Here is a 12,982-nt window from a genome sequence, read left to right on the forward strand (position 1 = left end):
AAACATTAGTAAATTAAACAAATTTTGTTTTTTATATTTTTAATATAAATAAGTACATACTTAAACATAAATCATTATTTTTTAATATGAATGCCACAGTTCTAAATATAACATACAGCTCGTTTCTTATTTGTACTCGGCGTTGTGCTGAGTTTGTCTAGTTTTATCTTATTATATATATATATGTATCTTCTTGCTTATTGGCCCAGTCGTAACGTATGAGGGGTAATTGGAAAGGAAAGAAGGCGAGAGGTACAATTAGAAAAAATTAAACAGAACATGTCATAAAAATCATTAGATATATCAAGTAATAGAATAAAAAATAATAATAACATTTTTTTTTTGATTGTACACATACACATATCTTTATCTATTTTCTATCGTTGAAGGAATTATTGGTGTAGGGAATGGCAGCTGTCTCCGAATATTATGAACTTCTGGACCATCCAAAAGGTAATTTCCAGTAATATACTGCTCAATGAAGTCCGTTTCATCGCCGGCTAGGGTTTCGTATAAAGACCATGGATATCGCTTAGCGAAAGATACATATTCCAGTCCCGCAAAGTACCGGCATGCTGAAATAAGCTGTTGTTTGGTATGTACTAGTACAGGATTGATGATTCCCATTCTGAAAATTTTTTAGAACAAGTCCGTAAATAAAGTAAATTAAAAATCACATTTTATTTGTACATTATATTTGCAGTCACATATTTATTAATTTATATTATCTACAAAATAGTAATTTTTCCTAAGATTGAAAATAATCACAAGAAAACTAAAATTTAACAATCCATGCTAAGAGACTCATAATAAAACAAAAACAAAAATTTTAAATCAAAATTCTTTTAGTTTAGAGTAATTCGACTGAAAAAATTACATAATATGCAAGTTACAAATATAATAAAAAACGAGATATTAGAAAAGAACTAATATGTATGAATAAAACTAAAACAAAATGTGTCTCTAGTGCGGGACTCTAACCTGATGCAATGAGATTTGGGGTAAAACAGAAACAAAAAATGTGTCTAAAACAGAAGGTCTGTAAGAGAGACAAGATCGTAAAATTTCAAAGCAAAAAAATAGTTTAGAATAATTCGACAGAAAAAATTACATATAAACGTATAAACAAGTTACAAATATAAGCGAAAATAGACTGAGATATTAGAAAAGAACTAGTATGTATGAACTAAACTAAAAATGTGTCTCTGTTGCGAGACTCTAACCTAATGCAACGGATGAAACAAAAAATATCTAAAAAGGTCTGCACGAAAAAAACAATCACAAAATTTCAAAGCAATAGTCTTTTAATGTAGAGTAAATCGACAGAGAAAATTTATACAAGTTACGAATATACATAAGCAACAATATAACAAGATAATAGAAAAGAACTAATATGTATGAATAAAACGACAACAAATCTACTAAAACTAAAAAATGTGTCTCTGGTGCGGGGCTCGAACCTAATGCAACGAGATTCGGAACAATACAGAAACAGAAAAATGTGTCTAAAAAGAAGGTCTATAAAAACAAGAAAATGACATATATACGTATATACAAGTTACGAATGTAATCAAAAATACAACGAGATATTAGAAAAGATGTATAAATAAACCAAAAAAAAAATGTGTCTCTGGTGCGGGATTCTAATCTCTTGCAACGAGAAGCGAGATAAAACAGAGACCGAAAAATGTACATAAAAAGAAGGTCTGAAAGAGAAGAAATAACGCAAAATTTCACAGCAAAAGTCTTTTAGTTTGGAGTAATTCCACAGAGAAAATGTATACAAATTACAAATATAATCGAAGAAAGAGCGAGATATTATAAAAGAACTACTATGTATGAATAAAACTAAAAAAAATGTGTCTCTTGTGCGAGACTCTAACCTGATGCAACGCTACGATACTCTGGAACGAAAAAATCGAGACATACAGACGAAAATACATCAAGAGCCAACTTAGAACCTTAAACTGTAACGTAAATTTAAACATAAATACAAAAAATAATTTATAAAGAATCATTTACCTATATGTTAACTGTAATAAAAATGTAACAGACTAGGAACTGTTTTTCTTGCTTTGAAACTAGAATACTAATATTTAAGTAATTCCCGAATTTCAAAATTTATATCAATGTCTAGTAGTAATAGTTTCTTAACATTCTACTAATATATCGTTAAATATTAATTTTCTTGTGATTATTCACAATATTGAGGGAAAGCTTGTAGATAATATGAATTAATTTGTATTTTATTTGTGTATACTTATTTTACCAAATTGCATGTCTTAATATAACATTTGTACGTAACACTCACATTATTTTCGTATTTACATTAATTTATATCGCGATAATTGACAGGTAAAAACATTTAAAACGTGTGCAGATATTATATATGCATTATTTGATTAATTCATATTTCAATAAAACAGTTACAGACTTAAATAATAACAAGCTAATATTCGACGAAAACTTTTCCAAATGCAATAAAAAAAAATATCATTTCACTCTATAACTTAAACAAACCATCGACGAACGATTTTCCGTTATAACTTTAATGCTAAATAAATTCGAAAATTAATTTTTAATACCACCGATTGAATCTTATTGTCTATATCAAATTAGATTTCAATTACCATCGATCGTAAAAAGTGGATCAAATAATACATCACAGATGTTATTCTAATTAAAATCCATCTGTGAAGTATATAGGAAGATATATTAAATAGGATTATTGTTAAAGACATCCGTATACACGTGAATATCTCTGATACTAGGACGATTTTTAACACTTTTAAACGGTTTTTCATCGCTTTTCATGGATTTTTTCTGCCGCTATATGCATTATGATATTTAATGCAAAAGATTCATCTTTCTGACTCTTTCGATGGATAAAATCCTACAAGAAAATAATTCTAATCCTATTTCAGGTCATTGATGATTTAATCGTACATATAAAAGAATTAAAAAAAAAAGATACAAAATTACAACTAATGCCAAAAGAATAAACTAGTACTGAAAAAAAAATAATATTAAACATCCCATAGAAATTATCACTACGAGTACATATTTCCTTTCGAAAAAATATTTCTAAACGTTGTAGGTCCCTTAGTCATTTCTGAAAAAGGTAATGTTTTATCCTAACTCTTCAAGACGATCTTACAAAACTTTCTTGTGCAGTTTTTATTCTGAACCATGAATCTGAGACTATAAGCCTAGGGTTCACGGAAAAATTCATTTGTACATTTAGTATTTCAGGATCAGACTTTATCTCCAATTTTTTCAAAAATGTAGCAAAACTCTTTTTAATATTCTAATATAATCGATTTAATAAATCGAATTAGATTTCAATCACCATTGATATTAAAGTCGATTAAATAACACATCACAGATGTTATTCTAATCAACATCTATCTGCGACGTATGTAGGAAGATATATTAAATAAATATATTGGTAAATTCATCTGTATACATGCAAATATCTGTTACTAGGACGATTTTAACACTCTTAAACTTTTTTTTCATCTCTTTTTATGGCTTTTCTCTGCCTCGATATGTATATTATGAAATTTAATGCAAAAGATCCATCTTCTAAACTTTTTCGATGTACAAAATCTTACAAAAATCATTTGGGACAATTTTTAACACTTTTTAACGTTTTTCATTGCCTTTCATGGCTTTTCTCTCGAAGATCAATTTTCCGTTTTAACTTTAATGCTAAGTGGATTTGAAAATTAATATTCTAATATTATCGATTTAATCTTATTCTCTAAATCAAATTAGATTTCAATCAACATTAATTTTGTTAATAATACATCCCAGATGTTACTCTAATCAACATCCATCTACGACGTTTGTAGAAAGATATACTAAATAGGTTTATTGTTAAAGTCATGTATATGCACGCAAATATCTCTGATACTAGGATGATTTTTAAAACTCTGAAACGTTTTTCATCGCTTTTCATGGCTTTTTTTTCTGTCGCTGTATTCATATAATATTTAATGCAAAAGATCCATCTTCCAGACTCTTTCGATGGACAAAATCCTACAAGAAAATCATTCTAATCCTATTTCAGATCATTAAGAATATATAATCATACAAATAAGAGAATTAAAGAATACAAGAAATAAAGAATACTAATTAGTTGATAAGATATGCTGTGAAATGCAATTTTTAGATTCCCCATGTCTCTAATAACATCTTTATCAACGTCTGTTTTGCCTTGCAATTCTTAGAAGACACAGATTAAAGCAAAGTTCTGAATTTGGTTTCGAAAATTAGTGTACGGATTTTAAAAAATACTAAATTGTAACTTATGTCCAAAGTATAAACCAGTAAGAAAAAAAAATAATAAACATCCGATGGAAATTATCACTACACGTTCATTCCCTTTTGAAAAAATATTTCTAAACATTGTAGGTCCCTTAGTCATTTTTGAAAAAGGTAATCTTTCATCCTAACTCTTCAAGACGATCTTACAAAATTTTCTTGTGCATTCCCTTTTCTGAACCACGAATCTGAGACTATAAGCCGAGGGTTCATAGAAAAATTCATTTGTACATTTAGTATTCCAGAATCTATCGTATCAGATCAAGAATCAGATGTTATGTCCAATCTTTTTAAAAATGTAGCAAAACTCTTTAAGATAAAGAAACTAAACTGTAGCGTTTATCACCCACAGTCTAATGATGTACTGGAATGATCTCATGCTACCTTAGTAGACTATCTAAAGCACTATATCAAAGACAGTCAGACCAGTTGGGACGATTGGATTAATTGCACAACGTTTTCTTTTAATACGACAATATATTTGTCAACCAAATTCTCTCCATTTGAACTTCTCTTCGGTAACAAAGCTAATCTTTCAAGCTCTATGACCCAAAATCCTAAATTTCTCTACACCTATGACGATTATATCAATGCAGTTAATTCGAAATCACAAAAGTCACACCAATTAGAAGGAGGAAATTTAATCAACCTTAAAGATATATGAAACAAAGAATACTACGGTAGAAAAGTTAAAGAAACAGAATACAATGCTGGTGATAATGTTTATCTCCTTAATAAACAAGAAACAGATAGGAAAATCTAGGAAAATTAAGTTTGCATCCCAAAGAACCGTATAAACTAATAGATAAAATATAAAAAAAGCCGCAAAGTAGTTCATTTTAATCTCTTAAAATCAGAATTTGTGTCAGCTTAGTTGCTTCCATCCTCATTTTGGACACGTCTTTTTTATACGTGAATACACCTATTATGAAACTTTTAGGTATATATTATGAGTAATTACAACCTGTTTATTTCTATGAAAAATCATGGGATACAATAAGTTTTTTAGACCTAATTATATTTGAAGAAAAAATGATCATTTCTCGAAATCACTTACAGAAAAATGGTTCAAAAAATCTTTCACGTACACATCCATCTATTTATAATACTAACTTAAAACATATAATTTAAATAATACTAGATAGCTTGAAAGAAAGCTAAGTCTTCGCTCATTGGATATAATAGATTCCAAAAGAGGACTACTGAATATTATAAGCTCCGCTTTCAAAACATTGTTCGGAACACTGGATAATAATGATGCTAAATTTTATGACAAAGCAATCATAAAGGTAAATAATGAAGAAAAACATTTGATTGATCCTTTTTAAATAATAAATTCAAGTTGTTCAGTCAATAATCACTAATTTCAATAAAACAGTTACAGACTTAAATAATAACAGGGCAATATTTGACGAAAACTTTTCCAAATTGCAAAAATATGTGGAACAATTCAAAATTAATCATTTTAAACTAGAACAAACAAACCATCGACGAACAATTTTCCGTTTTAATTTTAATACTAACTGAACTTGAAAATGAATATTCCAATATCATCGATTTAATTTTATTCTCTAAATCAAATTCGATTTCAATCAACATCGAATTTAAAGTCGATCAAATAATACAAATTTTAATGCCTATATTTGTCTTAATTTTAAAAATTCTTAAAAAAATGTAAATAGGAAATTTAAATCTATATGTACTATAAAAGTTAATGAAAATAAGGAGTTTTAATTAAAAGTCAACAGTTTTCTATAAATTTTTTTAAGAATTTTTAAAATTAAGACAAATATAGGCATTAAAATTTGTATTATTTGATCGACTTTAAATTCGATGTTGATTGAAATCGAATTTGATTTAGAGAATAAAATTAAATCGATGATATTGGAATATTCATTTTCAAGTTCAGTTAGTATTAAAATTAAAACGGAAATTTGTTCGTCGATGGTTTGTTTGTTCTAGTTTAAAATGATTAATTTTGAATTATTCCACATATTTTTGCAATTTGGAAAAGTTTTCGTTAAATATTGCCCTGTTATTATTTAAGTCTGTAACTGTTTTATTGAAATTAGTGATTATTGACTGAACAACTTGAATTTATTATTTAAAAAAGATCAATCCAATGTTTTTCTTCATTATTTACCTTTATGATTGCTTTGTCGTAAAATTTAGCATTATTATTATCCAGTGTTCCGAATAATGTTTTGAAAGCGGAGCTTATAATATTCAGTAGTCCTCTTTTGGAATCTATTATATCCAATGAGCGAAGACTTAGCTTTCTTTCAAGCTATCTAGTATTATTTAAATTATATGTTTTAAGTTAGTATTATAAATAGATGGATGTGTACGTGAAAGATTTTTTGAACCATTTTTCTGTAAGTGATTTCGAGAAATGATCATTTTTTCTTCAAATATAATTAGGTCTAAAAAACTTATTGTATCCCATGATTTTTCATAGAAATAAACAGATTGTAAATACTCATAATATATACCTAAAGGTTTCGTAAGATTGATTTATGATAAATTCTACAATGTCACTATTATTAAATTATTTGATGCATTTTTTGCGATACATGAAACTCTGTTGGAAGTTAAAGGAAGCAATCTATATGTACTATAAAAGTTAATGAAAATAAGGAGTTTTAATTAAAAGTTAACAGTTTTCTATACATTTTTTTAAGAATTTTTAAAATTAAGACAAATATAGGCATTAAAATTTGTATTATTTGATCGACTTTAAATTCGATGTTGATTGAAATCGAATTTGATTTAGAGAATAAAATTAAATCGATGATATTGGAATATTCATTTTCAAGTTCAGTTAGTATTAAAATTAAAACGGAAAATTGTTCGTCGATGGTTTGTTTGTTCTAGTTTAAAATGATTAATTTTGAATTGTTCCACATATTTTTGCAATTTGGAAAAGTTTTCGTCAAATATTGCCCTGTTATTATTTAAGTCTGTAACTGTTTTATTGAAATTAGTGATTATTGACTGAACAACTTGAATTTATTATTTAAAAAGGATCAATCAAATGTTTTTCTTCATTATTTACCTTTATGATTGCTTTGTCATAAAATTTAGCATCATTATTATCCAGTGTTCCGAACAATGTTTTGAAAGCGGAGCTTATAATATTCAGTAGTCCTCTTTTGGAATCTATTATATCCAATGAGCGAAGACTTAGCTTTCTTTCAAGCTATCTAGTATTATTTAAATTATATGTTTTAAGTTAGTATTATAAATAGATGGATGTGTACGTGAAAGATTTTTTGAACCATTTTTCTGTAAGTGATTTCGAGAAATGATCATTTTTTCTTCAAATATAATTAGGTCTAAAAAACTTATTGTATCCCATGATTTTTCATAGAAATAAACAGGTTGTAATTACTCATAATATATACCTAAAAGTTTCGTAATAGGTGTATTCACGTATAAAAAAGACGTGTCCAAAATGAGGATGGAAGCAACTAAGCTGACACAAATTCTGAATTTAAGAGATTAAAATGAACTACTTTGCGGCTTTTTTTTATATTTTATCTATTAGTTTATACGGTTCTTTGGGATGCAAACTTAATTTTCCTAGATTTTCCTATCTGTTTCTTGTTTATTAAGGAGATAAACATTATCACCAGCATTGTATTCTGTTTCTTTAACTTTTCTACCGTAGTATTCTTTGTTTCATATATCTTTAAGGTTGATTAAATTTCCTCCTTCTAATTGGTGTGACTTTTGTGATTTCGAATTAACTGCATTGATATAATCGTCATAGGTGTAGAGAAATTTAGGATTTTGGGTCATAGAGCTTGAAAGATTAGCTTTGTTACCGAAGAGAAGTTCAAATGGAGAGAATTTGGTTGACAAATATATTGTCGTATTAAAAGAAAACGTTGTGCAATTAATCCAATCGTCCCAACTGGTCTGACTGTCTTTGATATAGTGCTTTAGATAGTCTACTAAGGTAGCATGAGATCATTCCAGTACATCATTAGACTGTGGGTGATAAACGCTACAGTTTAGTTTCTTTATCTTAAAGAGTTTTGCTACATTTTTAAAAAGATTGGACATAACATCTGATTCTTGATCTGATACGATAGATTCTGGAATACTAAATGTACAAATGAATTTTTCTATGAACCCTCGGCTTATAGTCTCAGATTCGTGGTTCAGAAAAGGGAATGCACAAGAAAATTTTGTAAGATCGTCTTGAAGAGTTAGGATGAAAGATTACCTTTTTCAAAAATGACTAAGGGACCTACAATGTTTAGAAATATTTTTTCAAAAGGGAATGAACGTGTAGTGATAATTTCCATCGGATGTTTATTATTTTTTTTTCTTACTGGTTTATACTTTGGACATAAGTTACAATTTAGTATTTTTTAAAATCCGTACACTAATTTTCGAAACCAAATTCAGAACTTTGCTTTAATCTGTGTCTTCTAAGAATTGCAAGGCAAAACAGACGTTGATAAAGATGTTATTAGAGACATGGGGAATCTAAAAATTGCATTTCACAGCATATCTTATCAACTAATTAGTATTCTTTATTTCTTGTATTCTTTAATTCTCTTATTTGTATGATTATATATTCTTAATGATCTGAAATAGGATTAGAATGATTTTCTTGTAGGATTTTGTCCATCGAAAGAGTCTGGAAGATGGATCTTTTGCATTAAATATTATATGAATACAGCGACAGAAAAAAAAGCCATGAAAAGCGATGAAAAACGTTTCAGAGTTTTAAAAATCATCCTAGTATCAGAGATATTTGCGTGCATATACATGACTTTAACAATAAACCTATTTAGTATATCTTTCTACAAACGTCGTAGATGGATGTTGATTAGAGTAACATCTGGGATGTATTATTAACAAAATTAATGTTGATTGAAATCTAATTTGATTGAGAGAATAAGATTAAATCGATAATATTAGAATATTAATTTTCGAATCCACTTAGCATTAAAGTTAAAACGGAAAATTGATCTTCGAGAGAAAAGCCATGAAAGGCAATGAAAAACGTTAAAAAGTGTTAAAAATTGTCCCAAATGATTTTTGTAAGATTTTGTACATCGAAAAAGTTTAGAAGATGGATCTTTTGCATTAAATTTCATAATATACATATCGAGGCAGAGAAAAGCCATAAAAAGAGATGAAAAAAAAGTTTAAGAGTGTTAAAATCGTCCTAGTAACAGATATTTGCATGTATACAGATGAATTTACCAATATATTTATTTAATATATCTTCCTACATACGTCGCAGATAGATGTTGATTAGAATAACATCTGTGATGTGTTATTTAATCGACTTTAATATCAATGGTGATTGAAATCTAATTCGATTTATTAAATCGATTATATTAGAATATTAAAAAGAGTTTTGCTACATTTTTGAAAAAATTGGAGATAAAGTCTGATCCTGAAATACTAAATGTACAAATGAATTTTTCCGTGAACCCTAGGCTTATAGTCTCAGATTCATGGTTCAGAATAAAAACTGCACAAGAAAGTTTTGTAAGATCGTCTTGAAGAGTTAGGATAAAACATTACCTTTTTCAGAAATGACTAAGGGACCTACAACGTTTAGAAATATTTTTTCGAAAGGAAATATGTACTCGTAGTGATAATTTCTATGGGATGTTTAATATTATTTTTTTTTCAGTACTAGTTTATTCTTTTGGCATTAGTTGTAATTTTGTATCTTTTTTTTTTAATTCTTTTATATGTACGATTAAATCATCAATGACCTGAAATAGGATTAGAATTATTTTCTTGTAGGATTTTATCCATCGAAAGAGTCAGAAAGATGAATCTTTTGCATTAAATATCATAATGCATATAGCGGCAGAGAAAATCCATGAAAAGCGATGAAAAACCGTTTAAAAGTGTTAAAAATCGTCCTAGTATCAGAGATATTCACGTGTATACGGATGTCTTTAACAATAATCCTATTTAATATATCTTCCTATATACTTCACAGATGGATTTTAATTAGAATAACATCTGTGATGTATTATTTGATCCACTTTTTACGATCGATGGTAATTGAAATCTAATTTGATATAGACAATAAGATTCAATCGGTGGTATTAAAAATTAATTTTCGAATTTATTTAGCATTAAAGTTATAACGGAAAATCGTTCGTCGATGGTTTGTTTAAGTTATAGAGTGAAATGATATTTTTTTTTATTGCATTTGGAAAAGTTTTCGTCGAATATTAGCTTGTTATTATTTAAGTCTGTAACTGTTTTATTGAAATATGAATTAATCAAATAATGTTTATCTGCACACGTTTTAAATGTTTTTACCTGTCAATTATCGCGATATAAATTAATGTAAATACGAAAATAATGTGAGTGTTACGTACAAATGTTATATTAAGACATGCAATTTGGTAAAATAAGTATACACAAATAAAATACAAATTAATTCATATTATCTACAAGCTTTCCCTCAATATTGTGAATAATCACAAGAAAATTAATATTTAACGATATATTAGTAGAATGTTAAGAAACTATTACTACTAGACATTGATATAAATTTTGAAATTCGGGAATTACTTAAATATTAGTATTCTAGTTTCAAAGCAAGAAAAACAGTTCCTAGTCTGTTACATTTTTATTACAGTTAACATATAGGTAAATGATTCTTTATAAATTATTTTTTGTATTTATGTTTAAATTTACGTTACAGTTTAAGGTTCTAAGTTGGCTCTTGATGTATTTTCGTCTGTATGTCTCGATTTTTTCGTTCCAGAGTATCGTAGCGTTGCATCAGGTTAGAGTCTCGCACAAGAGACACATTTTTTTTTAGTTTTATTCATACATAGTAGTTCTTTTATAATATCTCGCTCTTTCTTCGATTATATTTGTAATTTGTATACATTTTCTCTGTCGAATTACTCCAAACTAAAAGACTTTTGCTGTGAAATTTTGCGTTATTTCTTCTCTTTCAGACCTTCTTTTTATGTACATTTTTCGGTCTCTGTTTTATCTCGCTTCTCGTTGCAAGAGATTAGAATCCCGCACCAGAGACACATTTTTTTTTTGGTTTATTTATACATCTTTTCTAATATCTCGTTGTATTTTTGATTACATTCGTAACTTGTATATACGTATATATGTCATTTTCTTGTTTTTATAGACCTTCTTTTTAGACACATTTTTCTGTTTCTGTATTGTTCCGAATCTCGTTGCATTAGGTTCGAGCCCCGCACCAGAGACACATTTTTTAGTTTTAGTAGATTTGTTGTCGTTTTATTCATACATATTAGTTCTTTTCTATTATCTTGTTATATTGTTGCTTATGTATATTCGTAACTTGTATAAATTTTCTCTGTCGATTTACTCTACATTAAAAGACTATTGCTTTGAAATTTTGTGATTGTTTTTTTCGTGCAGACCTTTTTAGATATTTTTTGTTTCATCCGTTGCATTAGGTTAGAGTCTCGCAACAGAGACACATTTTTAGTTTAGTTCATACATACTAGTTCTTTTCTAATATCTCAGTCTATTTTCGCTTATATTTGTAACTTGTTTATACGTTTATATGTAATTTTTTCTGTCGAATTATTCTAAACTATTTTTTTGCTTTGAAATTTTACGATCTTGTCTCTCTTACAGACCTTCTGTTTTAGACACATTTTTTGTTTCTGTTTTACCCCAAATCTCATTGCATCAGGTTAGAGTCCCGCACTAGAGACACATTTTGTTTTAGTTTTATTCATACATATTAGTTCTTTTCTAATATCTCGTTTTTTATTATATTTGTAACTTGCATATTATGTAATTTTTTCAGTCGAATTACTCTAAACTAAAAGAATTTTGATTTAAAATTTTTGTTTTTGTTTTATTATGAGTCTCTTAGCATGGATTGTTAAATTTTAGTTTTCTTGTGATTATTTTCAATCTTAGGAAAAATTACTATTTTGTAGATAATATAAATTAATAAATATGTGACTGCAAATATAATGTACAAATAAAATGTGATTTTTAATTTACTTTATTTACGGACTTGTTCTAAAAAATTTTCAGAATGGGAATCATCAATCCTGTACTAGTACATACCAAACAACAGCTTATTTCAGCATGCCGGTACTTTGCGGGACTGGAATATGTATCTTTCGCTAAGCGATATCCATGGTCTTTATACGAAACCCTAGCCGGCGATGAAACGGACTTCATTGAGCAGTATATTACTGGAAATTACCTTTTGGATGGTCCAGAAGTTCATAATATTCGGAGACAGCTGCCATTCCCTACACCAATAATTCCTTCAACGATAGAAAATAGATAAAGATATGTGTATGTGTACAATCAAAAAAAAAATGTTATTATTATTTTTTATTCTATTACTTGATATATCTAATGATTTTTATGACATGTTCTGTTTAATTTTTTCTAATTGTACCTCTCGCCTTCTTTCCTTTCCAATTACCCCTCATACGTTACGACTGGGCCAATAAGCAAGAAGATACATATATATATATAATAAGATAAAACTAGACAAACTCAGCACAACGCCGAGTACAAATAAGAAACGAGCTGTATGTTATATTTAGAACTGTGGCATTCATATTAAAAAATAATGATTTATGTTTAAGTATGTACTTATTTATATTAAAAATATAAAAAACAAAATTTGTTTAATTTA

The 12,982-nt window shown here is 27.7% G+C and overlaps 2 long non-coding RNA genes across 2 annotated transcripts; one reads left to right on the plus strand and one right to left on the minus strand.

Annotated features, from left to right (window-relative positions):
- Positions 1-282: 282 nt before the first annotated feature.
- On the minus strand, positions 283-2,101 carry LOC140452883 (uncharacterized). Its single transcript, XR_011952229.1, has 2 exons — positions 2,023-2,101; positions 283-628 (listed from the first exon to the last, which is right to left on the minus strand). It is a non-coding gene; the product is annotated as an uncharacterized lncRNA (long non-coding RNA).
- Positions 2,102-10,889: 8,788 nt separating this feature from the next.
- Positions 10,890-12,709, plus strand: LOC140452880 (uncharacterized). Its single transcript, XR_011952227.1, has 2 exons — positions 10,890-10,968; positions 12,364-12,709. It is a non-coding gene; the product is annotated as an uncharacterized lncRNA (long non-coding RNA).
- The last annotated feature ends 273 nt before the right edge of the window (positions 12,710-12,982 follow it).

The sequence above is a fragment of the Diabrotica undecimpunctata genome, chromosome 11 (genome assembly GCF_040954645.1).
Source record: "Diabrotica undecimpunctata isolate CICGRU chromosome 11, icDiaUnde3, whole genome shotgun sequence".
Taxonomy (NCBI): domain Eukaryota; kingdom Metazoa; phylum Arthropoda; class Insecta; order Coleoptera; family Chrysomelidae; genus Diabrotica; species Diabrotica undecimpunctata.